This window comes from Argentina silus (genome assembly GCF_951799395.1).
Source record: "Argentina silus genome assembly, chromosome: 5".
NCBI lineage: Eukaryota > Metazoa > Chordata > Actinopteri > Argentiniformes > Argentinidae > Argentina > Argentina silus.
The window spans coordinates 13,817,774-13,822,773 of record NC_139659.1 but is presented as its reverse complement, the minus strand read 5'-3'; the positions used below and the strand labels follow the sequence as shown (position 1 = coordinate 13,822,773).

Below are 5,000 nucleotides of genomic sequence, written 5' to 3'. Positions count from 1 at the left end.
CATGGTTATGTTCAGGCAATGACACTGAGTCTCTCTCTCTCTCTGTCTCTGTCTCTGTCTCTGTCTCTGTCTCTCTCTCTCTCTCTCTCTCTCTCTCTCTCTCTCTCTCTCTCTCTCATTCTCTCGGCCCAGATGCAATGCTGCCAGCTCATCTCCCAGGAGTTGGTGCCCTTCTTGTACATGGATGAACTCAGCACCCTGGTCATCTCCTCTGTGCAGCTGACCCGTACGTGTGGCTGTGGACCAGGCAACCACCCCATGCCCACAGAGGACTGAGCATCACCCCCCCCCCCCCCATGCCCCCCACCCTCCACCCTTGGTCCCTCCGAGAGAGCCCCCTACCTCAATGGATCCAAATCTTCCACCCATGAAAGACCTCATGTAAGCATGCAGATAGCCTGGCTTGCAGAATTGTGATGATTCATAGCATATTCCAAAATAGATTATGACTCTCTTTTGCAGTTACTTATGACAATTCAAGATAAACTATACCATCCTCTGGGAGTATAAATATTTTTTAGAACTGAATTTGCCAAATTCATAGCATCCCTCACCCATATGTGAGACCTGTTAGAAAATAGGGAGAGCTGACTGTCATGGTTGAATAAATGTTGTCTGACTTGATATGACATGTGCCATTTAGCTGACGCTGTTATCCAAAGCGACTTACATTGCCATGAGTGTATACATTTTTCAGGATATATGGTCTCAGTGGGAATCAAACCAGGCACCAGGACAGTTCCATAACAACTACATTCTAAAATTAATATAACTTTTGATGCCACAATGGCGCTTTTGAAAACTTTCAAACAGGTTCTCCAAACTGTGTAGTTGTCTTGCTTTAATGCTTTAATTAAATCTCGTATGTGCTTTGAGCTACTTCTGAGGACAATATTTCACAACCCCTTGGCCTGAGACTGGCAAGGGATTAAACACAAGCTACTGAGTGTTCCCCACAAAAATGTGAACTCTGTGTGAGCTTCCAATGCCAAAGACACTCTGAGGGTGGGGGCTTACACTGTGGGCTGTGTAGTAAAAGCAGAACATTGATTTATTGAAGGGCAGCTCCTCACAACTTTATTGTTCGTAGAACCAGTGGTGAGATAGTTCATAACTCTCTAGGTTTCCTAGGTTTCTACACAGTCCACCACGGCTATCAATATCATATTATTTTGTGAGTTATGATGAACAGATCTTGTTGGGAGAACTGAGTGATTTACCCTGAGAGTTTCACCTATGTCCAGTGTGCACCCTGCAACCCACAGCTGGACCTGAGCACCTTGCACTGCCCATCACACACTCCCAATGTGCAGCATACCGCTTCAGAGGTAAAACATTTGTAAAGTCGAAAGCTGTGGAAATGATACAGTTACATGACCTAAGCTAGCAGAGAGTCAGGAGTACTTGGTTATGTGAACCACCAAATAGTTGGCATTTGGCTTGTCCAATTAAATACATAATTTATGACTTGGTCAGCTTTCCAGCTTTCCTTGGCCTGTGAGACATTTTAGTCTGCACCAGATGGGTTTTATCAGTGTTAGACATAACTGATATGAACACTTTCCCAGTTGCCATTCAGTCCAGTTTTCATATTTGGTTTCTAAGAAAACACTAGGGAAACAGAGTGCTCCAATACAAGAGAGAGAGAGAGATCCCAGGTTATTGCAGGTGGAGATATCAGTGCTTTGTCTATGCAGGTGTGGAAATAGGATGTTCTATGTGAGTTTGGAGCACAGCCAGTGCAAGGTCGATCACAACAAGGAACACCAGTAGCAACCTGTGCTTTAGACTAATCATACTTATCTTATCTAAGTATTCGCTATGGAATTAAAGGGCTACTTCACCCAAATCACAAATGTATTACTTGTTTCCTTACCCTGAAAACAGTCTATGGACAAGAACAGACAGCAATCTATGCAACCACTGACACCAACCGCTAATTTAAGGTTATGGTTAGGGTTATAACCACAATTGTTTGCCAAACCAAAAAGCAATAAGTAAATGTCCCCAATGTAACTTTTGTTTAGTACATTTCATGCCCACATTATTTCAAACTTCAAACAAGTTAGTCAGCTACAGTATACAATCCTTCTGAGTAGATTTGGAATTTAAAACAATCTGGGGAGATTGATTTATATTGGTTCATGGCTCTCTTTTGCAGTTACTTATGACAATTCAAGATGAACTATACCATCCTCAGGGAGTATAAATATTTTTTAGAACTGAATTTGCCAAATTCATAGCATCCCTCACCCATATGTGAGACCTGTTAAAAAAAAATAGGGAGAGCTGACTGTCATGGTTGAATAAATGTTGTCTGTCTCGCTTTAATGAAATCTCATATGTGCTTTGAGCTATTTCTGAGGGCAATATTTCACAACCCCTTGGCCTGAGACTGGCAAGGGATTAAACACAAGCTACTAAGTGTTCCCCACAAAAATGTGAGCTCTGTGTGAGCTTCCAATGCCAAAGGCACTCTGAGGGTGGGGCCTTACACTGTGGGCTGTGTAGTAAAAGCAGAACATTGATTTATTGAAGGGCAGCTCCTCACAACTTTATTGTTCGAACCAGATTTCTCTAGATTTCCTAGGTTTCTACACAGTCCACCACGGCTATCAATATCATATTATTTTGTGAGTTATGTTTTTTATGTCTTGTCTCTGTATGTGCACTTTTCCCCAGTTGGCCACTGCCCTCATTGGCCAAGTTCCATATTTCATGTTTCGACTGAAAGGAGAGGCAGCTATAGGCATAGGGGCAAACAATAGTGCCCCAGTCTTCAAGCTTGGCTTAAGACATTGTGTTCTATCGAGTATAATTGTATTCAGACAAAAAAAACAACCCATTTGAATCTGGTTTATTTGCTACATCATAGATAAAGCACTGTATGTTTATACTTGTGAACCCTTGCAACAGGATAGTTCTATTGTCATCCCTTAACCACTCCCCATTTGCTATTTTTGATTTATATTGTGTCTGTCAGTTGTCAAACATCCTAAACAAGATCATTGTGGTGAGAACACCTTCTTTTCTGGTTTGGCGTTTATGTTATGTATTTTTAGAGACATATCTACCCTTTTTATATTTTCTCTGACATATAAGGCATTTTCTTCTTGTACATTTTTACCTCACAGTTCACATTTTTCATTTTATTTTCAACGTAATATTTATCACAGTGATATTTAAAGCCTTATTTTAATTCACCGCTTCATTAACAATCTTCAGTTCAAATGTGGAAAGTTTTATTGTCATTGATCACATACTGTAGTTTGATGATTTGTATCGATTTGGATTAATTCATTTACTTATATTCACTGAATAAAGGCTACTAAAATAAGTTGTTGTCAAGATTACACATGTATTTCTTCGATTACAATATTGTGTTTTGTATTTGAACTGCAACCTTTGTATTCTGTATAATAAAAGTTAATAACACTACATATGCTCAATGGTCTTTTTATGGAGGTGACTTTCCATGGCTTTGTCAGCTGTCAGGTTAATCTATTCACGCCTACATCAGCCTCAATCTGTGTGAGCCTCTCTGGCAGCCCCAGTAGCAGCCAAGAGAAGAAAAAAACATTCTGGGAGTTGTTGGCTCCCTACTCCAGAAAGAACATCACAGCTTGTTGCGCACTTCTGAAAAGAGCTTCAAAGATTTCAGTCGCAGAGAATGCATTTTGTTCTAAACATTTTAACCTGTCTTTGTCTGAGAGCTGGAGACTTCAATTGTACATTGGATTTTGGAACACTGGTCATGTTATGAGGTAGAAACCTGAGTAGAAACAACGACTCAGCAAAGCAGCAAGAGCAGCAGCTACACTTAATCTGGTCCCTGCCTTGACTCTCGGCTGGTACAGGTCAGAATGGCGACTTCCACTGTTTGGCTCTCCTGTAGCATTTTGTTTGTACTGCTTATGGCCTTTGTGACCCTTGGTGGGGCCATTGTGTGTAGGGAGAGGGACAGTCAACTATTGGAAGAGATATCCAGAGAAACGGACCCACCGTCGGAGTGTGTGTTGGGCTGCACTGCACTGACTTTCAGAAAAATGCAGGAGACCCTGGATACACATACAGTCCGCTTCAGGGACTCCAAAGCAGGTGAGAACACCATAAAATATCATTTTGAGGGGTCCTGGACATCAATTATTTTAGCAAACTGCCCTCTCACACTGATAAAACATACATATATATGGAAAATACAGTAGACTACCCCTTGTGCTAAATTAACAACCTGCTCTGCTAATTGAAGTGGTCATGAATTAAAAAATAATGCTTAAAATATTGTTTTTACACAGAAGTCTTTAACCTGCAATTTACCTTTGTTTTTTTTGCATTTAGAGTCCCATAGAATTAACCTGTACAGAGAATGATAATGATAATGTTTGTGTATTACTCCACAGACAACCTTGGAGGATACTGCTGGTCTATGCAGATGAAGTGTAACTCTGGAGAACGTTTGCAGAATGCATACATCATGCTGCCAGTGGATGTGTCACAGGAGGTGGGGAGGTCCCTTGGACTGAAATCAACACTCCCCCTCCACGATGACATAATGTGGCCTCACCTTGGTCCGACGCCACTTGCCAACAACTGTGGCCTCCGGTTCGATGTCACAGGCCACTTCAACTCTGAGAACAGATGGCAGAGATTCTGCGTTCAGATTGTCCCCCAGCAGAGCAACCTTAAAGATGGATACGTAAGATGTCCACCTTTCCTGGTGACGATCTGGCAACATCAGAATCACTCACCGACGAAGCAGGGTGGAGGGTGATTGGATGTTAAAATGCTGGTTGGCAAAATGCTTATTTTATAGTGTACATAGTGTACTTCAGTAAAATCACTACAGCATTGTTGTGGAGCATTGTATTCCGAAAACCTTTCCTAGTCGACCCGTCAGTCCGCCCTTCAGTTTGACACAAAATGCATCATCATACATGTTTTACAGGAATAAAAAGGCTTTCTATTAGGCCCTTGTGCGCAAAATAATGATACGTTGGGAA

General features: G+C 41.4%; 1 long non-coding RNA gene across 1 annotated transcript in view; it reads left to right on the top strand.

Annotated features, from left to right (window-relative positions):
• Window positions 1-3,540: 3,540 nt before the first annotated feature.
• LOC310804320 overlaps window positions 3,541-5,000 on the top strand; it is a 2,550-nt gene continuing 1,090 nt past the window's right edge. The window contains exons 1-2 of the long non-coding RNA XR_014554207.1: window positions 3,541-4,098; window positions 4,401-5,000. The exon at window positions 4,401-5,000 is cut by the window's right edge and continues 1,090 nt beyond it. This is a non-coding gene — a long non-coding RNA (uncharacterized lncRNA). The remainder of the gene's footprint in view (window positions 4,099-4,400) is intronic.